The sequence below is a fragment of the Nycticebus coucang genome, chromosome 3 (genome assembly GCF_027406575.1).
Source record: "Nycticebus coucang isolate mNycCou1 chromosome 3, mNycCou1.pri, whole genome shotgun sequence".
NCBI lineage: Eukaryota > Metazoa > Chordata > Mammalia > Primates > Lorisidae > Nycticebus > Nycticebus coucang.
This window is the reverse complement of record NC_069782.1, coordinates 153,173,535-153,197,844: the sequence shown is the minus strand read 5'-3', so window position 1 is coordinate 153,197,844 and position 24,310 is coordinate 153,173,535. Positions and strand designations below refer to the sequence as shown.

The 24,310-nt window shown below is 44.4% G+C and overlaps 1 protein-coding gene across 2 annotated transcripts in view; it reads right to left on the bottom strand.

Moving 5' to 3' along the window:
• ZRANB1 (zinc finger RANBP2-type containing 1) overlaps window positions 1-3,183 on the bottom strand; it is a 56,279-nt gene extending 53,096 nt beyond the window's left edge. For both annotated transcript variants that reach the window (XM_053584179.1, XM_053584180.1), the window contains exon 1: window positions 2,792-3,183. The gene's annotated coding sequence lies outside the window, so the exon portion shown is untranslated. The remainder of the gene's footprint in view (window positions 1-2,791) is intronic.
• Between the last annotated feature and the right edge of the window lie 21,127 nt (window positions 3,184-24,310).

The following is a 24,310-nucleotide window of genomic DNA, read 5'->3' as shown; positions in this document are numbered from 1 at the left end:
GCCAGCCAAAGAAACAGAGCAAGACTCTGGGTCAAAAAAAAAAAAAAAAAATTGAGCAGTGCCTGTGGCTCAAAGGAGTAGGGCACCGGCCCCATATGCCAGAGGTGGCAGGTTCAAACCCAGCCCCGGCCAAAGAAAAAAAAAAAAAAAAAAAACTAGTTGAAAAGCAGAATGAAAACATAAAAAAAAAAAAAAAAAAACCTGAAATCCAGGTTAGCATATGCTAAGAAAGAAAAAAAGAAAATCTCAAAAGGAGTGATAAATCCCTTGGGGATAAAGTAGTCAAAAAAGCTCAAGAGACAGGACCTACCTGGGACCAGAGTAAAGAGAGTATCCATTAATATAAGTGGGAAAGGATTTCAAACCAAAAGAATGGCATAAACAAAGGCAAGGAGAAGGGACTTCACAGGAACAACAAACAAGTTAGTTGGGCTGAAACCAAAGATTCGCCAAGGGAACAAATGAGTTAAGACTAAAGAATGAGGCCCTGGGAAGTGGTTCACACCTGTAATCCTAGCACTCTGGGAGGCCGAGGTGGGTAGACTGCTTGAGCTTACGAGTTCGAGAACAGCCTGAGCCAGAGTGAGACCTCATCTCTTAAAATAGCCAGGTGTTGTGGTGGGCACTTGTAGTCCCAGCTACTTGAGAGGCTGAGGCAAAAGAATCACTTCAGCCCAAGAGTTTGAGGTTGCTGTCAGCAGTGACGTCACCACACTCTACCAGGGCAACAAAGTGAGACTCTATCTCAAAAAATAAAAAAAAGACTGAAGAATGGATCAGGACCAGGGTACAGAGAAACTTGAATGTCACACCAAGGAGCTTAAAACGTTATTTTACAGATGTTAAAGAGTTTTCTTTAATTCTTTAAGCTTGATGTGAGGAGATTAGAGTGTTCAATACATAAGATATTGTTTGCCCACAGCACAAGCAGGGCACAAATATTCCAAATGAACTATCACATCACTGGGAGGAAAAATGTTCAAAGCACAACTACAACAGGGTATTATCAGGAGAGGCAGATGCAAGCAGCAACTCCTCACATGATAAAACTTAATCAAGTTGGACTTACTTTGGCAACTTCCATTTGTATAAAGTCTACAATTATTATAAAAACAATGTAAATAAAAGCATATAGAACAGCTCTCACTGTATCTGTTACATAAGAAGCGATCTGCTTCAAATAAAGAACTGGACCATGAGTTTCAAAACTATGTTGTTAATCCTCAGACTTTAAAAGTGATATTCCATAACCTTATCAGTGTAGAGACCTGGATCAAGGCCATGAGTTTAAAATATACTACCATGAATGAGTTCATCATATTAGCCCAAGCCCATTTCTAACAGTAAAATAAATGAGTGTCTCAATGCTCTGAGGAGTTAATAAAAGGAAATGAAAAAGCAACAGAATTTTTAAAATTCCTCATGACAGTCAAATAACATCCTCCTCAAAAGAGTAAAATGGGTCATTACCGTCCTACTACTTCCTAACCCCCTAACAGCCCCCAAAAAACAATGTTATAAAATTTTAGTATAAGAAGGACACTGCCAAGTCAAGGAGGGAGCAGTATTCTAAATTTGCTTTTTAGAATTACCTCATTTAATTATAAAGAATAATAACCGGGAGGTGAGATCCAGCATTGTTTTTCCCAAACACAATTAAGATGATTTTACCAAGGCCCTTGTTACAAGTCAGAATCAAAATTCCTATGGTTTCCCTTGCTTATGGTTAATACACTGAGTCATCCATGTTTGATCAAAACACGGGTACTCTGGAGGTTGCCCAAGTGATAAAGTCAACTAAAACAGAGACTTAAAACAGGTGGAGAAACCACTCATTACATAACATCTCCAAGAGTTAAAATTTTCTCTTCAACTGTGTTCCTAAAACAGTATATTTGTACACTACATTTATTAACATCATTGATAATACGGTGAGACCAAAATACTGGAAAGAGAGGGCGGCGCTTAACCTGATAGTCCACTACGGAGTTACGGAAAAGGGGACTCAATCGACTGAAATACAAAATTCTCAGCAAGTTTCAAAACACCAGTGTCTCTCAAAGATAATGAGCCAGTTCAAACTTCCAGGCTTAACCTAAATTGCCCGTCCCTTGTGTTTAATTAAAGTATTCATTACAGTTCTTTTGTCTGTGAAATGACCCACACTAAAGCACGGCAGAGAAAATAACAGACACTGGCGTCGAACAATGGTTACTGTGAGCAGGAGCAGATTATCTTTCCACTACTTCCAGCTCCTCCTCCCCGCCAGCCCCGTCGCCCCCCACCTTCATTTTCTTAGACATGGCAACAACTGAAGGCCACCGCAGGAGGCCGAGAGGAAGCCGCCGAGGGACCGGAATAGAAGTTTGGAGACCAGCACCAACTTGTGGCAATGGACCCAAGAATTTACGGCCTATTGCAGTGGGAGCAAAAGCCCACTCACCGACTCGTATCTGGCAGAAGTTGGGTGAAAATCTTGAGGAGGAGAGGTGGCAGGGCAGGCAAGGCGTCCTGCCACGATCGGCGACAGTCGGTAAACAAGCAGGGCGGACCCACCCTCCCACAGCCCCCGGTGCCTGTCCCCGCACCCTCGGGCCCAAGATGGAAGCGTGGCCCGCTGCAGCCCCAAGCCCCCTGCCCTCCCCTCGCCTGCAGCGCCGCAGCCCCCGGGGGCGCCAGGCGGGCGGCGCGGGAGGCTTGGCGGCCTGGGCCGCCGGGGAGCGAGGGGCCCGGCAGGCCGCGGCGGGGCCGCGAGGGGCCTGCCGCGGGGCACCCCCCGGGGCCCGGTTACCTGGCGGCGGCGACTCCTCCTCCAGCTTCTGCTCCCGCTCCTCCTTCCCGTCCGACGCTCGGCTCCCGGCGGCGGCGGCGGCGGCAGCGGCGACTCCTCGCACAGCCCGCGGCGACGAGCCGAGCCCGGCCCCTCTCCGCCTCCCTCGGCGCCGCCGCCCGCCCCGCTGCTGCCGCCTCCGCCCTCTCCCCTCAGTCAGGACATGGTCTCCGCGGGCCCGCGCGCGGCTCCCGGCTGCCGGAGGCGGGGGCGGAGGGGCAGAGAGGAGGCGCGGAGGCCGGGGGGTACTGAGGGGTCGGGGGGAGAGAGGAGGGGCGGCCGCGGGCTCTGCGGACTCCTAATGGCGGCGGCTGAGGGACCCGGAGCCAAATCAGCCCCGCGGCGAGCAGCACAACGTCAAGGCCGGACCCCGCCGCTCGCCGCCCTGTCATTGGTCCGGAGGCCGCCAGCGGCGCAGCCAATGGGCGGACGCCTCTTTCCGGCACAGGGGGCGGGCCGCAGCCGGGTGACGTCACTGGCTCGCGGCCCTGATTGTGAGGCCGCGGAGCTCTGCTGCTGGCGGGCGCGGGCGCTGCCAGGCGGCGGGGTGCGCGAAGCAGTGGGCGCTTGGCTGACTGCGGCAGGGGTTAGAACGCCGAGGAGAAAGGTGTCTGGACGTGCGCTCTTGTCTGCGACAGACGCACCAGAGTTTAAGTCAACCCTCCCGTCTCAGGTCTCCTAAGTCAACTTAGGAACTTAGATGCTACTTCTCTTTTTCTTAAGCAGTTTCAAGCTCTTGGTAAGACGCTGGGAAAGACAGATGTCTAGGTGCTTTGTGGTGGTTTCATTATTTTATATGTCTGTTTTATTCACTGCTTTTTACTCTTGCCTTACGCGGAGGTTTTTTGTATGTCTCTCCTCTCTGCATTTAGTACACGTATGCATACATACATACATGATGAAAAGTCATGGAGCCCTGGCCTCTCGCTCTCCCTCGGTATTTCCTAACTCTAATCTTGAGTCAATCCAACTTTCTCAGAGCTGCCTTTTCTGTAAATTGGAGACAAGACTTACCTGTCTTCAGGCAAAATTGTGGACCTTTAATTCCATTAGTAGGAAGCCATGAAAAATTTTTGAGTAGGAAAGTGCCTGAATTGGAGCTGCACGCCTTTACCTGTGTGAGACGAGGGTAGGACTAGAAAAGGGCACAGAACCCAAGTAGGAGACAAAGACCTAAAACCAAAGTAGCTGTGGGAGTAGAAAGGAGAGGACAGGGCTGAAGTAAAGGACGGCAAATCCTCAGGGTCTGCCAGAAGAAGGAATCACACGAACGATGATGCTATGCTACACAACCACACAGGGCGGGAGCTAGGTCAAAGGAGGTGTTGACCCATGGACCAGGTCTGTCCAGATCCAGGGCTCAGAAGGAAGTAGGGAGGTGGGGAGAGGACAAGTTGACCTGAAATCTGATAGGGTGACACTGGAGATGACTGTCAGGTAATTATCTGTGTAGAAGTTATCATGGAAGCCACAGGAGTAGGAAAGAAAGAAAAACTACCAAAGGAAAAAAGGAGGGTGATTGAGAAGAGAGGAGCTGAAAGCGGTAGTACTGCAGTGTTCTGAAAGCTGAGGAGGCCATAAACAATATCAAATTTATGTATTTAGAGAAGAATTAAAACCAAGAAAAGTTCAATGCATTTGATAAACAAGAGACTTAGTAACATGCTACAGAATAGTTCTTAGTGGACTGGTAGGAAGAGAAACCAAATTTCAAAATCTAAAGCCATGCATGAGTTTTGGAGCAGTGATTGTAGACTGCCAGTCTACAAGATATCTAGAAGTGAAAGGAAGGCAGGAGTCTTAAGAATAGACAGGAGTGGGCGGCGCCTGTGGCTCAGTGAGTAGGGCGCCGCCCCGTATGCCGAGGGTGGCGGGTTCAAACCCAGCCCCGGCCAAACTGCAACAAAAAAATAGCCGGGCGTTGTGGCGGGAGGCTGAGGCAAGAGAATCACTTAAGCCCAGGAATTGGAGGTTGCTGTGAGCTGTGTGATGCCACGGCACTCTACCAAGGGCCATAAAGTGAGACTCTGTCTCTACAAAGAAAAAAGAATAGACAGGAGTGGAGAACCGTATCATTTTGGAAGTCTGCAAAATGAAACAAGAAACTTCAATTAGGCCGGGCACAGTGGCTCGCTCCTGTAATCCTAGCACTCTGCAAAACTGAGGCAGGAGGATCCCTTGAGTTCTGGAGTTCAAGACCAGCCTGAGCAAGAGGGAGACCTCACTCTACTAAAAAATAGAAAAATCAGCCGGGGATCATGGCTGGTGCCTTGTAGTCCCAGATACTCATGAGGCTGAGGTAGGAGGATTGCTTAAACCCAGGAGTTTGAGGTTGCTGTGAGATAGGCTTGAGCTACAGCACTCTACAGTGTGAGTCTCAGAAAAGAAAGAAACATCAATTAGATATACTTAAAAATGTACATTATTTTATAAAAATCTAACTTCTGCGTACTTAATAATTTCAAAAAATGAAAACTATTTGTTAAAGTTAACCTTTTAATGACTTTGTTGTATCTGCTTTTTGTTGGAAAGCATTTGAATAGTTGATTGCAGCATAGAAGTCTCCACTTTGAGTTGATCCTCTAGATCAGCAGTTGTCAACCTGTGGGTCGCAACCCACAGGACCTGTATTAAAGGGCCATGGCATTAGGAAGGTTGAGAACCAATGCTCTAGATGAGTATCACTCCTTTGTGATCTTCAGGGCATCTTGATTTGGGGTAGGTAAGAGAATGTAGATTCTCAGCAATGGTGGTTGAAAAACAAAAAAGCATTTTTAGGACATGTTGCTGAAGGCTGAGTATACTGCATTTTTCCATATTTCAATTGGATCTTTCTCAGCATCAAACAATGATCTAAAACGTCATCTACTAAGAGCTCAATCAATTCCATCTGTAGTTCTTTAGGTGCCTCGGTGATACCAACCAGGAGAGGCTGAAATGCTAATTTGAGTGTGATATGATCCTCAAAGTCAGTGAACCTTTCATTGTATTCTCCAATTAATAGATCTGGAACAGCTGTGTGTTCTTCAGATGATTCGCATATATCCTTCTGCTCATCAGTGACTTTGCTAACTTGGGAAAATATTCATCCAAAATTTCCTTTTTTTTGAGACAGAGCCTCAAGCTGTCACCCTGGGTAGAGTGCCATGGCATCACAGCTCATAGCAACTTCCAACTCCTGGGCTCAAGCAATTCTCCTGCCTCCACCTCCCAAGTAGCTGGGACTACAGGCGCCCACCACAACACCCGGCTATTTTTTGGTTGCAGCTATCATTGTTGTTTGGCGGGCCTGGGTTGGATTCAAACCCGCCAGCTCAGGTGTACGTGGCTGGTGCCTTAGCCACTTGACCCACAGGCGCCGAGCCCGAAATTTTCTCTTGAAAAAGAAGTGTTGGGGCCATGCCTATGGCTCACTGAGTAGGGCACCAGCCCCATATACAGAGGGTGGTGGGTTCAAACCATGCCCCAGCCAAACTGCAACAAAAAAATAGCCAGGCATTGTGGTAGATGCCTGTAGTCCCAGCTATTCGGAAAGCTGAGGCAAAAAAATTGCCTAAGCCCAAGAGCTGGAGTTTGCTGTGAGCTGTGACGTCACAGCACTCTACCGAGGGCAAAACAAAGAGACCCTTTTTCAGAAAAAAAGAAAAAGAAGTGTTGGCCGGGCGTGGTTGCTCATGCCTGTAATCCTAGCACTTTGGGAGGCTAAGGTGGGTAGATTGCTTGAGTTCACAAGTTCAAGACCAGCCTGAGCAAAAGCAAGACCCCCGTCTCTACTAAAAATAGAAAAAGTGAGGCAAGAGGATCGCTGGAGCCCAAGAGTTGGAGGTTGCTGTGAGCTAGGATGCCATGGCACTCTACCCAGGGTGACAGCTTGAGACTCTTGTCTTAAAAAAAGAAGTATTTTGAAAACGAGAGCTTTTTTTCAAATGCTTGGATTTTTTTTTTTTTGCTGCTTACCATGTATATAGTCTTTTACCTTGCAAAGAAATATTTAAGTTGTTTTGATTTGACATGGAATTATACAGAAATGCTGCATTCCTATAGAAATCTTTTAATAATTCACATTGCTGATTCTGTTCTACTTCATAAAATTTAACTATCTGTTCCCACAGAGATAAAATTTTGGCTACACTTGTCCCTTCGATAGCCAACACACTTTTGAATGATTCACTGATTACTTCATCATCCAACTTTAGCATGTTACGAAACTGATGATGTTGTGTTGTATTTGCTTGAATATAGTTAACAATACTTATAATTTGTTGCAAATGTCAATTAAAATAGTAGCTTCAGCACAGAGACTTTGCTGATATAAGACACAATGAAAAGAAATTAGAGCATTTTTTATCTGTATAATAAACCTGTTTTTCTGTTTTCCTGTCATGGAAGGTGAACCATCTGTACATAAACTCACTACATACTCACTAAATTTACTAAATTCAGTCCAGCTTCATAACATTTAATCTTGTAAGTTGGCTGGGTATGGTGGCTCATGTCTATAATCCTAGAACTCTGGGAGGCCAAGGTGGGTGGATTGCTTAAGCTCTTGAGTTCCAGACCAGCCTGAGCAAAAGCAAGACCCTGTCTCTACTAAAAATAGAAAAACTGAGGCAAGAGGATCCCTTAAGCCCAAGAGTTGGAGGTTGCTGTGAGCTATGATGCCACAGCACTTAGGCCCCAATACCATTTCAAAGTACAAACAACTGCCTGTTTCAAGGAGAAATGCCTTGAACTGCCTGTTGAACTCTGTCTCAAAAAAAAAAAAAAAAGAATAGACCTTGAAAGTTGTAAAAGGTATCTATTTCCCATGTTCTATTTATAAGGTTGCCCAAAGCAAGTAACTGTTGGTAGCAAAGAAAGTCTTCTGTTATGACCCAAATGGAGTATAAAACCTGTGCCAAGTCAGTAGTATCAGTTGATTCATCCAAAGTGATTGAATAAAATATTTTCCTTTTGACTTATTATTTTTGAGACAGAGCCTCAAGCTGTCACCCTGGGTAGAGTGCCGTGGCATCACAGCTCACAGCAACCTCCAACTTCTGGGCTTAAGTAATTCTCTTGCCTCAGCCTCCCAAATAGCTAGGACTATAGGTGCCTGCCACAACGTCCGGCTATTTTTTGGTTGTAGTTGTCATTGTTGTTTGGCAGGCCTGGGCTGGATTCAAAGCCGCCAGCTCTGTTGTATGTGGCTGGTGCCTTAGCTGCTTGAAATACAGGCACCAAGCCTACTTTTGAATTATTGCATGAAGTTGAGTCGAAGGCTAGTTCATGCTGTCTATCAGTTATGGTTCTCCTTGAAACAGGCAGTTGTTTGTACTTTGAAATGGTATCGGGGCCTCAGGATCCTACAGCTTCAGCAATGCATTCTTTCACATTTTCTACATCACGTCCCTTTTTTTTTCAAATAGATAAGCTACTTTGTAAGTTGTTTCAGGGGCATTATTTCCAGGTCTTATTGCTGCTTGAAAGAGTTATCTTTGCTTTTGCTTTTCATCTTTTAATTTCTGCCATACAACCTTTTGCACCTTTCTATTTTAAAATATTTATGGCCTTTATAAATGTTATAATGCTGATGAGCATTGAATTTCTTTAATGTTGATACTGCAATATCACAAAGCAAGCAAATCTGTTTATCTTTAACAGAAACAAGATAATATTCTAATTCCCAATCCTCATTTAAAAATCTGTTCTCTTCATTCTGCATTCTCTGATCTTCTTTGGTATGATGGGCTGTGAAGTAGATAGAATTAAAAAACAGTGTTGAGGCTCTGCTCCCGTAGTACAGTGGTTATGGTGCCAGCCACATACACCTGGGCTGGCAGATTCGAACCTGCCCGGGCCAGCTAAACAACAATGACAACTACAAAAATAACAACAACAACAAAAAAAAATAACCAGGCCTTGTGGCAGGCGCCTGTAGTCCAAGCTACCTGGGAGGCTGAGGCAAGAGAATCACTTAAGCCCAAGAGGTTAAGGTTGCTGTGAGCTGTGATGCTACAGCACTCTACCGAGGGCAACATAGTAAGATTCTGTCTCATAAAAAAAAAGACTATTAAGCTGTGCAACTGTTCGCAAATTTCACTTCAAACAGAAACACAGTAGACTGATGTCAAAACAGCCGCGTACTTGCTGATAAAAGACTGGCATACTTGACACCCATAAACTCCAGTCAGCCTTGTGCGGTAGTGTAGTGACACCAGTCAGGCAGCGGAAGTTAGAACTAAATCAGGAGCATAGCAACTGTCAACTTAGTCTTAGTGGCTCGCTAATGTTCTCACTGAATTGTGATGGTTAATCTAGAAGGATTATTTCATTGAAATTTATTGTATTCTTTTATTAAACATGTTTATTTTAAAAATGAAATAAAAATATAAAAGATGAGGCTGGGTGTGGTGGCTCATGCCTGTAATCCCAGCATTCCAAGAGGCCAAGATGGGTGGATGGCTTGAGCTCCGGACCAGCCTGAGCAAAGTGAGACCCCATCTCTACTAAAAATAGAAAAACTAGCTGGGTGTTGGTGGTGGGCACCTGTAATCCCAGCTACTTGGGAGGATGAGGCCAGGAATTTGAGATTGCTGTAAGCTATAATGGCACAGCACTCTACCCAGGAAAACAAAGTGAGACTTTGTCTCAAAAAAAAGAAAAGGGAAAAAGAAAGAAAAGAAAAAAAGCTCAACTTGGTGGTTCACATCTGTAATCTCAGCACTCTAGAAACCAAGGAAGGCTGAACACCTGAGCCCATGAGTTTGAGACCAGCCTGAGCTAGAGCGAGACCCCACCTCTAGAAATAGCCAAGCATTGTGGTAGTCACCTGTAGTCCCAGCTACTGCGGGGCGGGGGGGGGGGGGCGAGGGTTGAGGCAAGACAATCACTTGAGCCCAGGAGTCTGTGAGCTATGACTCCATGGCACTCTACCCAGGGCTACAAAGTGAAACTCTGTCTCAAAAAAAAAAAAAAAAAGTAGATATATTGATATGACTAACAAAGAAGTTTTTTTTTTTTGAGACAGAGCCTCAAGCTGTCACCCTGGGTAGAGTGCCATGGCATCACAGCTCACAGCAAGCTCCAACTCCTGGGCTCAAGCAATTCTCCTGCTTCCACCTCCCAAGTAGCTGAGACTACAGGTGCCTGCCACAACACCTGGCTATTTTTTGGTTGTAGCTGTCATTGTTGTTTGGTGGACCCGGGCTGGATTCGAACCCGCCAGCTCAGGTGTATGTGACTGGTGCCTTAGCAACTTGAACCACAGGCACCAAGCCAACAAAGAAGTATTAAATAAAGAATTTGTTCTGTAAAATTTGGATTCAGTTAAATGGTTGTACTTTTTTTTTTTTTTAGAGACAGAGTCTCACTTTACCGCCCTCGGGTAGAGTGCCGTGGCGTCACACGGCTCACAGCAACCTCCAGCTCTTGGGCTTTGTGATTCTCTTGCCTCAGCCTCCCGAGCAGCTGGGACTACAGGCGCCCGCCACAACGCCCGGCTATTTTTTTTGTTGCAGTTCGGCCGGGGCTGGGTTTGAACCCACCACCCTCGGTATATGGGGCCGGCGCCCTACTCACTGAGCCATAGGCACCGCCCTACTTTTTTTTTTTTTTTTTTGAGACAGTCTTACTGTGTCACCCTCAGCAGAGTGCTAGAGTGTTACCGTGTCACAGCTCACAACAACCTCCAACTCTTGGGCTTAAGAGATTCTCTTGTCTCAGCCTCCGAAGTAGTTGGGACTACAGGCGCCCGCCACAGCGCCTGGATATTTTTTGGTTGTAGTTGTTATTGTTTGGCAGGCCCGAGTTGGGATCAGACCCGCCAGCTCCAGTGTATGTGGCTGGCACCTTAGCTGCTGAGCTATAGGCACCGAGCCCAAAAGTTTGTACTTAAGGAACTAGAAGGCCACAAGTTCCCACCCCGGAATAGACACAGAAAGTAACAAGAACGAGGAAAAGGTTTTGTTTTGTTTTTTTTTTTGTAGAGACAGAGTCTCACTTTACTGCCCTCAGTAGAGTGCCGTGGCGTCACACAGCTCACAGCAACCTCTAACTCTTGGGCTTATGTGATTCTCTTGCCTCAGCCTCCTGAGCAGCTGGGACTACAGGCGCCCACCACAACGCCCGGCTATTTTTTTTGTTGTTGTTCCAGTTTGGCCGGGGCTGGGTTTGAACCCACCACCCTCGGCATATGGGGCCGGCGCCCTACTCACTGAGCCACAGGCGCCGCCCGAGGAAAAGGTTTTGTTTCCTTTAAGTATTTCTTTTTTTTAATGGACATATCCCAGCACTTGTATAAACAGAGGAGAGAAAATGAAGGCATAGGGGAATGACTCAAATCTAGGAAGAAGGCTCAGTGCCCATAGCACAGTGTTTACGGCGCCAGCCACATGCACTCAGGCTGGCGGGTTTGAGCCCGGCCCGGGCTAGCTAAACAACAATGACAACAAAATATATAGCTGGGTGCTGTGGTGGGCTCCTGTAGGCCCAGCTACTTGGGAGGCTGAGGCAAGAGAATCACTTAAGCTCAAGAGTTTCAGGTTGCTGTGAGCTGTGATGCCACAGCACTCTACCAAGGGTGACATAGTGAGACTCTGTCTCAAAAAAAAAAAAAAATCCAGGAGGGAGGTAAAGTGCACAGTGATTCGTGTTGACAAGCAAGAGCCCTGTCTTTCTCGGAAATGAGGAAAGGAAGCCATGGAAAGCAGATGGGAGAGACAGATGATGGAGTGGCCTTCATGTCCTTCCTTCTCCCTGTACCTCAAGCGCAGGGGTTCCTGCTGGGAAGTGGTGTGAGAACTGGAGAAGGGAGGAGATTTGGGACAGGGAAGCAAACCAAGAGGAGTTTTAAAAAAGATCAACAAGGAACTACTTTCTCCACTAAGATTTGGTTGCCCATAACCACTAAGAACAGGGAGATCTTACTGCAGAGGCTCCCCGAGTGGACCTTCCAGATACGGAATGTTCAAGACCCTCTGCTAAAGGAAATGATAATGGGTCCAGCTACTTAGAGTCTTTGGGTGTTCTGTGCTTTTAAAAAGAACGTGTTATAGAGTGGATGCATTTCCTGCAAAAAAAATGGTAGAAATGTTTAATTGTTAGAAGAACAAATTCTCAGACATGATGCATTGCAGAAAATGTCAGCTGTATAAACTACAAGATATTTCTCACTTACTGTGAATGATCAGCATAATTCCTCAGTGGAAAAAAACTCCTTACTGTAGAAAATGCAACTTAATGATGCTGCCTAGTCCAAACCTATACAGTGAAGAGCACTGGGTTTTTTGGGGTTTTTTTAATTTATTTATTTTTTGAGACTCACTATGTTGCCCTTGGTAGAGTGCCATGGCATCACAGCTCACAGCAACCTCAAACCCTTGGGCTTAAGCGATTCTCTTGCCTCAGCCTCTGGAGAAGCTGGGACTATAGGCACCCGCCACAATGCCTGGCTATTTTTTGGTTGCAATTGTCATTGTAGTTTAGTAGGCCCAGGCCAGGCTTGAACCTGCCAGCTTTGGTGTATGTGGCTCGCGCCCTTACTCACTGAGCTGCAGATGCTGAGCTGAAGAACACTGTTTTTTGGAACATGGTACCAATTTGTGAGCCTCCTGGATACTAACCACAAACCTGCCTGGGAAAAAAATCCTTCATGAAGGGGCAAAATATGCTTATGAAGCATCAGCCAAAATACATCTCATTTGACTTGCCCAAGTCCTAGTTTGTGGTAGGACTGGTCTTATCTCGATGAGTAGTATTATGCTCATAAGAACACAATCACCCTACATCTAGACTAACAAATTTTGATAAATCTTCAACTAAGTACCCCTGTAAACCAGACTCACTCATTTATTGAAGAATTATTGAGGTTTTATGGAGTCTTTTGAGAAGTTTGGAAACATCAAAGTACCTAAAACAACTTCACTTGTGATATTATCTGTACCTCGAAAAGTTTTTAGGAGGCAAAGCTGTGAGCAGAGAGAGCATGGACTTTGGAGTCCAACAGCCCTGAATTTCAATTCTGTTCTGCTCTTGGGGTACCAGTGAAATCAGCAGTTAAGGAGATAAGAAGTGAAAGGCCTGGCAGTTCTCTTAATTGTTTGATAAATGTCAGTTTCCTTGCTTTGTGTTTCATTTAATCCAGATAACATTTATTGAGTAATGACTCCATATCAGGCACTGTGCTGAGTATGGCAATTCAGAGCAGATAGTAGGGGCCAATTCTCTAGGAGTCCATGAACTCAAATGAGAAGAAAATACGTCTGTATTTCTCCTAACCTTTAACTGAAATGGAGAGCTTACGCCAATTAACAAAATACTCAGCAAACCACAATAGTATTAACAGACCTATGGCTTTGGTACCAAATCACAGATTTTTTTTGCCATTAGTGACTCACACCTGTAATCCTAGAAACTCAGGAGGCTGAAGCAGAAGGATCCCTTGATCCCCGGAGTTTGAGAAGTTCAAGGCTATAGTGAGCTATGATTGTGCCCCTGCACTTCAGCCTAGGCAACAATGAGAGACCCTATCTCTAATCTGTTTTTAATTCACAGATTTGTTTTAGATCCTATCACAATTACAGATATCACGATACACATCTATAAACACATAAACAAAATATATAGTTTGTGTTCATCACTACTGCAAAATTGTAGCGGCTATTAGACCTGCCACTGGGTCTTGTTACTTAGTAGGTTATTAAAGAAGTACTTAAATTAATATTACAAATTTGTTAACATTTTGGTAACTGTATTTCAATGTAATTGATTTCTTTATAATTGTGTTTATTTTGTGCATTTAAAATTATTTTGAACTGGCCATGACAAAAAAAGTTTAAGAAACCCTAGTCTAGTTAGTGGAAGGTTGAGTTCTGTTCATTTTCAGGGACCCAGAGGTAAATTCCATATCAATCAATCAAATTACTAATGTTGTAGCATAGCGCACGGAGGAAGCCATGTAACCTTGGAAAGTACATTCCGGCAACAAAGGCTGGTTTACAGGCAAATTCGATTCACTGAGCAGGGAGAGACCAGAGAGGGCCTAAAGGGAGCAGGAAAGGTGAGTGACCCCTTGAAGGACAAGACTTCTCCCAATTAGAAATTCCTGAAAAGGTATAAAGCAAGACTGAGATCTAATCAGCCTCAAATATGCTTTGTTTTAAATTTAACCCACATGAGCAATCCCAAAGGGAATGTCTACCCCGTTTATTGATTTTATAAACAAACCTCTTCTCATTTTTCTCATTTCAGTGCCGACAAGATGGCATTCCCACCATCCCTAACACACAAACGCACACTCACGTACACGTATACCATACACACAGACTACATATAATACATAACACACATTCAGCACACACATGCATATACATACACACACAAAGACATTCTCTCTTACACTGATCTAGAACCTAATGCTTCATTATATGTTACATCATACAATGCTCATGGAATTAAAAATATTCTGCCATTTTGCCAAGGACTAAAGTAATAACTTAGCTAAAAGTAATTCCAAAGTAGTAAAGTTAGGAATGACAAAATATTTCTCCTTCCAGTCATTTCAGGGACCATATAGTCTAAAAATATTTCACATTTTTAATGATGTCATTTGAGTATTTCTTGAAGTGATTCATGCAAATTATTTCATTTGCTTCAAAAACAATCTACTCATTCAAATAGAAAACCAAAGGAAATAATCTGCATGACAGCTTCATAGCTAAGATGGAAACACAAAAATCATAATCTTTAGGGTGGCACCTGTGGCTCAGTGAGTAGGGTACCAGCCTCATATACTGAGGGTGGCTGGTTCAAACCCGGCCGCGGCCAAACTGCAACAAAAAAATAGCTGGGCATTGTGGCGGGCGCCTGTAGTCCCAGCTACTCGGGAGGCTGAGGCAAGAGAATCACCTAAGCCCAAGAGTTTGAGGTTGCTGTGAGCTGTGACGCCATGGCACTCTACTGAGGGCGACAAAGTGAGACTCTGCCTAAAAAAAAAAAAAAGAGTCTCTGTGCCTATTGCTCAGCGGCTAGGACACCAGCCACATACACTGGAGCTAGTGGGTTCAAATCCAGCCTGGGCCTGCCCAACAACAATGACAACTACAACCAAAATATAGCCGGGTGTTCTGTGGGCACCTGAAGTTCCAGCTACTTGGGAGGCTGAGGCAAAAGAAGGCTTAAGCCCAAGAGTTGGAGGTTGCTGTGAGCTGTGACGCTACAGCACTCTACCCAGGGCGACAGCTTAAGACTCTGTCTCAAAAAAATAAAAAAGAAAAAGAAATTGTATAAGAAAATCCTCTGGACAACTTAAACTTTTCTGGAGACAGGCTCTATAGCTGTCATCAATTTGGAAAGGGCATTCACGACCCAAGAAAGGTTAAAAAATCACTGGTTCAGACAGTATTTTATATTTTTAACCAACAACAACTATTTATATTTTTAGGATATTTAAAATAGCTGCTTACCATCCACTATCTCATTTTCTTCTCCTCAGTGTTAATCACGTAGGTGTTATCTCTGAATGATTGATGGGAAAGGCAAGAACAGCAAAGTTACGGGCTTGCTTTCTAGGAATTAGAGCACAGGCCTGCAAGTTCTAACCCAGGACCCTTCTCCCACGCTTTTCCGTCTACATAGCTGGGACCCAAAAGACACATAGCTAACAGACTTATTAAAGAGCTGTGGACTGGCTCGGCGCCTGTAGCTCAAGCAGCTAAGGCGCCAGCTACATACACCAGATCTGGCAGGTTCGAATCCAGCCCGGGCCTGCCAAACAACAACAACAGCTACAACCAAAAAAATGGCCAAGTGTTGTAGCGGGCACCTGTAGTCCCAGCTACTTGGAAGGCAGAGGCAAGAGAATCACTTGAACCCAGGAATTTAAGGTTGCTGTGAGCTGTGATGCCACAGCACTCTACCCAGGACAACAGCTTGAGACTCTGTCTCACAAAATAATAATAATAAATAAAAAATCAATAAAGAGCTGTGGATTAAAACTAAATATTAGTGTCCCATCTCTAATTTTTATTTTTAAGACAGTGTCTCCCTCTGTTGCCCTGGGTAGGGTTCTGTGGTGTCATACCTCACAGCAACCTCAAACTCTTGGACTCAAGTAATCCTCATGGCTCACCTTCCCAAGAAGCTGGGACTACAGGCACCTGCCCAATGCCTATCTAGTTTTGTTTTGTTTTTTTAGTAGAGACAGGGTCTTATTCTTGTTCAAAGCTAATCTCAAACTCCTGACCTCAAGCAATCCACTTGCCTCAGCCTCCCAGAGTGCTAGGATTATAGGTGTGAGCCACCGTGCCTGGCCAGCCCTCTCTAATTTTAAGACTGGCTTTTCAAGAAGCTAGAATTTACCAGAAGATCACAGATTACAGACCTTACTGCACTTTTGAAATAAGAATCATCTCAATGGGGCCTGGCGTGGTGGCTCACGCCTAGGAGGCTTGGTGGTGAATTGCCTAAGCAAATGGATTCGAGACCAACCTGAGCAAGAACAAGACCTCGTCTCTAAAAATAGCTGGGTGTTATGGTGCGTTTCTGTAGTCTCAGCTACTGAGGAGACTGAGGCAAGAGAATCACTTGAGCCCAAGAGTCTGAGGTTGCTGTGAACTATGCCAGGGCACTCTACCCCAGGGCGACTGAGTGAGGTTGCTGTGAACTATGATGCCAGGGCACTCTACCCCAGGGCAACTGAGTGAGACTCTTGTCTCAAAAAAAAAAAAAAAAATCATCCTAATGGTGGAGAAAATAAGAAATAGCATAATCCAAGTTTAAACCAAATTTAACGATTGATAAACTCGAAAAAATAAACTGAACATACTGAGTTTCCCACCCAAACTCTTAGGATAGCCTTACAGCACTTTTTTTTAGGAGCCTGCCATGAGTTCTGTGGAAATGTTAGGCTCAACACATAGTGGGCAGGGTGGTAATTGGGTGAGAAGCCAGTAGATTAACTGGAGCCTGTGCAGAGAGGTGGGGATATAAGATGCTGACAAGATTAGGGCTCACTCAGTACCACGCTCATCTGTCTCACCCTGCGTCACCGTAACGCTGGGCAGAACTCAGTTAACTCAAGTCTGGACGCCCTAGAAGATGTCAGCACCCTGCCTTGAGAACTGGTCGAATTGCACAAATACCTTGCAGAATCATATCCTTCCTCTTTTACATTCTTGTGAAAACGTGAACAGTTTATAACTCTGGTAGGGGTAGGAAAAACAAACAGCTGAGAAAACTTAAATACCCTTAAAATGCCCAGTTCATTGCCTTCAATCCTGTTCATGACAAACATATTTCTAGAAACAAACCATAGGCAAAACAACCACTATCCGCTGTACTTCGAGGTTAACAGAAGATTTGCATATCGGTCAGGGTCTCAGACAGAAACAGGTACCATTCTTCCAGGGAATAATTAGGATTCTTTACAAAGGTGTGGAGCAAATTTGAAGAAAACCAACAGAGATGGTGAAACAGTCCTGAACTGGCAATAATAGGAGCCATCACCAAATCCTACAGAGAGAGCAGCTGGTGTTGGGGAGGGCCACCTGGCAGGAGCAGTGTCCTTCTTAGAGAAGCACAGCAGGGAGAGAGCCAGAGTAAATATCCTGACTCTTTTCTCCTCCCTCCAGTTTCTGCCAGTTCCTCCTGTTGGCCAAACCAAACTGGTGACCACAGGACTCCCTTCGACCTGAGGCAGGTCAGGCTGCCCCAACGAACACAGAGCGGGGAGGGAACAAATCGGGAGGGACAAATGAAGGTTCTCCAGCCAACAGAAACAGCAGAGCAAATGGAAAAGAAAAGAAATTTCTAGGGTTTAACTTGGAGGACACAACTACTGCCATTTCGAATCCCTTCACCTAAGGAAAGAATACTTTACCCAGAGATGATGATGTATTTTGGGGACATCAGAATGTTCCTTTTTCTATGATGGTCATATGCCATAAAATAAGTTATGCTAATTCATTCTATTGATGAAACTCAGAAAAGACAGCTGTCAGAGGTGGTACAGAAACAGAAGAAACACTACAGTGAAATAATGGAGAGTCATCAAGAAATGGCCTCCTGGCTAGGCACCCATAGCACAGTGGTTCCCGTGCTACAGCCACATACGCCGAGGCTGGTGGGTTCAAGCCTGGCCAGGGCCAGCTAAACAACAATGACGATTGCAACAACAAATAGCCAGGAATTGTGGCAGGCGCCTGTAGTCCCAGCTACTCAGAAGGCTGAGACAAGAGAATTGCTAAAGCCCAAGAGTTTGAGGTTGCTGTGAGCTGTGACACCATGGTACTGTACCGAGGGTGATATAGTAATACTCTGTCTCCAAAAAAAAAAGAAAGAAAAGAAAAGAAATGGCTTCCTAAAGCAATAGGAAAAAAGTTTAAGTCCACAAGCAGAGAGGTTATCTATCCAACAGTGTCTCTCTGGAATAAAATTATTCATCACAAAAGGTAAGACTTGTTGAAACCTAGACTGACTTTTTTTTTTTTTTTTTTTTTAGAGACAGAGTCTCACTTTGTTGTCATCAGTAGAGTGCCGTGGCATCACAGCTCAAAACAACCTCCAGCTCTTGGGCTTAGGCGATTCTCTTGCCTCAGCCTCCTGAGTAGCTGGGATTACAGGTACCCACAACAACACCAGGCTATTTTTTTGTTGTTGTTGCAGTTTGGCCGGGGCTGGGTTTGAACCTGCCACCCTCGGTATATGGGGCCGGCACCCTACTCACTGAGCCACAGGCGCCACCCCCTAGACTGACTTTTTATTATACTTTGTCTTCTAATGTAGTTTTGAGTCTGTCTGTGGTACTTCCCACTGAAATCAGGATTAGAGACAAGGAATCTTCCTTATGTTATTAACTAGGAAAGAAACCTTTTAAGAAACCAGCCCCCTAACTCAGAGATAAATATATTTTAATTACACAAAAACATTCATGAATGAGATGTAGATTTGTGTTTATCAGAATATTCCTGATGTTTCTATGATCCTGAGCGGAAAGCCTCCACCAGCAGTTTAATCACTTCATGCCCATACACAAAAGATAACAGGTATCATCATGGCCGCAGTCATCATAACTGAAGCATGATGTTTTCCTTGTGTGGCTATGCTGGCACACAACACCTGTCACTATTAGAAAAAAGAAAACGGATCTTTAAGAGGAAGGCATACAAGACTCTTACTGTATAAAAACTGCCTGTGCAGATCCTGTATTGTGGCATGGGTCAACGAGAGAGAGAAGCTTTCTTTATTGAAGATGATTTTCAACAGAAAAAAAAATTTAAGATGTCCACTTGGAAATGGAAATGCTTGCTTGCTTTCTTGGGTTTTTTTTTTTTGTTTGTTTGTTTGTTTGTTTTTGAGACAAGAGTTTTACTCTGTCACCCTAGGTAGAGTACCATGGCATCATAGCTCACAGTAACCTCGAAATTTCTTGAGCTCCAGAGATCCTCTTCTCTCAGTTTTTCATTTTTAGTAGAGACGGGGTTTTGCTCTTGCTCAGGCTGCTTTTGAACTGATAAGCTTAAGCAATCCACCTGCCTCAGCCCTCCCAGGGTGCTAGGATTACAGGCATGAGCCACCAAGCCCAGCCTTGGAAATGCTTTCTTAAGAACCCAGAAGTGAATCTAATATTGTAATCAACCTATCATTATTATTATTTTCTCAAATGCATGCTCTAAAAGTTATTTTAGGCCTGGCACTGTGGCTCATGCCTGTAATCCTAGCGCTCTGATAATCTGAGGTGAGAGGATTGCTTGAGTTCAGGAGTTCGAGACCAGCTTGAGTAAGAGCAAGACCCTATCTCAATTAAAATAGAAAAATTAACCGAGTATGGTGCTGGGTGCCTATAGCCCCAGCTGTGTGGGAGGCTGAGTGAGGAGGATCACTTGAGCCCAGGAGTTTCAGGCTGCAGTGACCTGTGATGATACCACTGCACTCTAGCCCAGGAGACAGAGAAAGACTCTGCCTCAAAAAAAAAAAAAAAAACACAAATTCTATATGACTATACAGTGAAATCCTTGAATCATTTGACTCTCTACCTATGCAACTCAAGAGTAAGTGAAATCACAAACTACTAAAGTAACGTATACACAGATAATAAAGGTGAGAGAACCTAAATTAGTTTCTCACTGGAGTTTTTCATCTGATTTTTAGAAAACTAGAATGAGAACATTTTAAAATGGAGCTTCTCTTGGCCAGCTGTAGTGGCTCACGCCGGTAATCCTAGCACTCTGGGAGGCCCAGGTGGGTGGATTGCGTTAGCCCATCAGTTCAAGACCAACCTGAGCAAGAATGAGACCACATCTCTACTGAACATAGTATAACTAACCGAGTGTTGTGGCAGGCACCTGTAGTCCCAATTACTCAGGAGGCTAAGGCAGGAGGATCGCTTGAACCCAGGAATTTGAGGTTGCTGTGAGCTATTTCACCAGAGCACTGTAGCCTGGGACCACAGAGTGAGATTCTATATCAAAAAAGTAAAAATAGGCCAGGTGCAGTGGCTCACACCTGTTATCCCAGCACTTGGGAGGCTAAAGCCAGTGGATTGCCTGAGCCCACAGATTCAAGACCAGTCTGAGCCAGAGCAAGACCTCATCTCTAAAATTAGCTGGGCGTTGTTGTAGCGGGCACCTGTAGTGTCAGCTACTTGGGAGGCTGAGACAAGAGAATCACTTGAGCCCAAGAGTTTGAGGTTGTTGTAAGCTGTGACACAACGGCACTCTACCAAAGGTGACAAAGTGAGACTCTGTCTCAAAAAAAAAAAAAGGTAAAAATAAATAAATAAATAAAACGGAGCTTCTCAAGGTCCCAGAAGTTAAGTATTTTCAGCCTCCATAAACTTAAAAAGAGATGAAGTCAGTGACTGTGGTAGAAACTCTTAGAAACTCTTCACAACTCCCATTGTCCTTTCTCTCCATAGTAATGGAACTTCAGTACCTAAGAGTTGTGGCCCAGCTAAATGCTGTTATCAGATTTCTAATTCTCTGTGACAGCTAGGAGTGGCTGTACCTGTGACTAGGTTCTGGCCCATAATGTATAATGTATCTGTGTGTGTGTGTGTGTGTGTGTGTGTGTGAGAGAGAGAGAGAGAGAGTTATTAGAGAGATTTTACTTCTTTTTTTTTTTTTTTTTTATTAGAGAGATTTTATAGAATTTTTCTTTAAAAGAGAGGAAATAGGCCATTCCGTCCACCCCACCTTCCTCCCTGGAATATGGATGTGATGACTGGAGTTCCTGTGGCTATCCTGAACCATGAGGTAGCTTTGTGGATGATAGATTAGAAGGGTGGGAGCCTGGAACCTACTCTGCCTCCTGCAGAAAGTTGTACATGAGAAAGATACATCGACCTTATTTAAGCTACTGTAATTTGGGAATTTTCTTTTTCAGATGGCCTGGTAGAATAATATGACACTTCCTTAGGTGGAGGAATCTCTGTTTTTCCTCATCCTGCAGCTTTCCTGTCTTGTTATTTACCATGACTTTCATTTGTGGAAAGAGCAAGAAGGGGAAAGATCATTGCAGAAAGCATTTCATCATTAGAAGATGTCAAAGATGATGTTCCTGAGTCTCTAAAAATATGACAGTAAATAAAGTATCTGCTTCAAGACAATTGAATCATAAACAGTACAGAAAAGGGGGGGAATCTAACCAGTATATTTTTTATATGCTGTTTCCAAAACTTAAAATAACTTGTAACTCAAAACTGAATGTTGCAAAGGAAAATTCTGACTAGGCAGATATTGATATTGTACAATGCTCACAAACTTGTGATTCTGTAAGGCTATTTGGTAGTATTTATAAGGAAGAGAACAGAGGATAAAAGACCTGATGTACTGCCTGGTGTGCCCCTCCCTAAACTCAGGATTTTGCTCAATATTCCCTCTCCCCATAAAGCCTTCCTAAGCCCCAGTATCTAAAATGTCAGCGTGGGCTGAGCGTGGTGTCTCATGCCTATAATCCTAGCACTCTGGCAGAACGAAGCTGGTGGATTACTTGAGCTCAGGAGTTCAAGACCAGCCTGAAAAAGAGTGAGAACTTGTCTCTTACTAAAAATAGGAAAACTAGCCAGGCATTGTCATGAGTACCCATCGTCCCAGGTACTAGAGAAGCTGAGGCATGAGAATCACTTGAGCTCAAGAATTGGAGGTTGCTATAAGCTAAGACACCAGGGCACTCTAGTCTGGGCAACAGAGGGAGACTCTGTCTCAAAAACAAACAAACAAAAAATCAGATTCACGGAAGGCACCTGTGGCTCAGTCGGTAAGGTGCCGGCCTCATATACCGAGGGTGGCGGGTTCAAACGCGGCCCCAGCTGAACTGCAACAAAAAAATAGCCGGGTGTTGTGGCGGGCGCCTATAGTCCCAGCTACTTGGGAGGCTGAGGCAAGAGAATCGCTTAAACCCAGGAGTTGGAGGTTGCTGTGAGCTATGTGATGCCATGGCACTCTACCTAGGGCCATAAAGTGAAACTCTGTCTCTACAAAAAAAAAAAAAAAAAAATCAGATTCATAAAAAATGTTAAATTTCAAGTTTTGGTGAGACACATAACTGTTGGGAATATAAAACTGTGCAGAGGCAGCGCCTGTGGCTCAGTGAGTAGGGCGCCGGCCCCATACGCTGAGGGTGGCAGGTTCAAACCCAGCCCCGGTCAAACTGCAACAACAACAACAACAAAAATAGCCAGGTGTTGTGGCGGGCGCCTATAGTCCCAGCTGATGGGGAAGCTGAGGCAAGAGAATCGCATAAGCCCAAGAGTTAGAGGTTGCTGTGAGCCGTGTGACGCCAGGGCACTCTACCCGAGGGCGGTACAGTGAGACTCTGTCTCTACAAAAACAAACAAACAAACAAAAAAAAAACTGTGCAGAATAGGATTGCAAACTAGCACAGCCTTTCTGGAAAGAAGTTTGGAGGATCCTCAAAAAGCTCAAAGTAGCCATTCCATTTGATCCCACAATCCCATTACTAGGTATTTACCCGGAAGAAAATAATTATTTTTTCAACCCAAGTGCCCATCAACCCATGGCTGGATTAACAAACTGTGGTATATGTATACTATGGAATACTGTTCAGCTGTGAAAAAAAATGATGGAGACATCTTGTGTATTTACCTGGATGTAGTTGGAGAACATTCTCTTAAGTAAAGTATCACAAGAATAAAAAAACAAGCATTCCGTGTACTCCATGCTAATTTGAAACGTAGCATTTGAAACTACACACCCACATGAGATGAAAAAATACAATTAATGGGCGGCGCCTGTGGCTCAGTGAGTGGGTGGCGGGTTCAAACCCAGCCCCGGCCAAACTGCAACAACAACAACAACAAAAAAAAATAGCCGGGCGTTGCGGTGGGCGCCTGTAGTCCCAGCTACTGGGGAGGCTGAGGCAAGAGAATCGCTTAAGCCCAGGAGCTGGAGGTTGCTGTGAGCTGTGTGACGCCATGGCACTCTACCCGAGGGCGGTACAGTGAGGCTCTGTCTCTACAAAAAAAAAAGAAAAAAGAAAAAAAGAAAAAATACAATTAAATTCAAGAAGTCGGGAGGAAAGGGAGTGAGGAGTTCTGGTAGACTCCCGCCTAGCAGGTATGTAGGGGCATATGACACGCTTCTGGGTGAAGGACTCAACTGTAACTAGGACTTCACCTTACAAATGCAACCAATGTAACCTAAGAGTATATGCCCACTTATTAATCAGAAATTAAAAAAAAAAACTGTGCAACAGTTAGGATTGGTGAACATCCAATAAAATGTAAAATGTGTATCCCCCAGCGGTTCCTTTAGGTGTCTAGCTCAGGGAAATCCCATGTGTGTGAGGACACTAAACTCTTGTGCTATCGCCAGCATTTACAGCCAGGATAAAGCTAGATATTTTGTAGAAATAAATGCTTTTCATTTACCCTCATCAAAAAGATGGGGAGTGTTGGTGACACCCCTCAGTGGGTAGGGCACCGGTTACATACACCGAGTCTGGTGGCTTCGAACCCAGCCAGCTTCAACAACGACCAGCTCCTGGCCAGTCTGGTTTCCATTTGATCCCCATCTGCTTCCCCCATTTCCATATTATTTTGAAGTAAATCTCAGATGTCATTTCAGTCAGAAATATTTCTGTATCTCTGAAAGTAGAAAACAAACAAAAAGCCTAGGCCAGACTTCCGTTGGGTACAGGAGAGAGAAACCAGCAGAGCAGTTAGGGAAGGGCATCCCAGGGGCTGCGGAGCTGGTTAATTTAAGAGTAACATCTCCAGTGCATTCCCTGAGGAAAGTGTCCCTGTCCCCTCTTAGACACAGCAGGCCATATGGACATCCTTCTGTTGCTTGGCAGATTTTGAGGTCAAATCGAATCTGTACTAGGTAATCAGCTTACTGGATCCTAAACTAAGAACTTGCATCTGCATAACACAAATTCCCAACATAGGAGGTTGACTCATATCTCCATAATGTTCCCCTTGAATATGCCTGATTAGATTACCAGTTCATACAAGTACCAAATACATAAATGACCACATGAGTG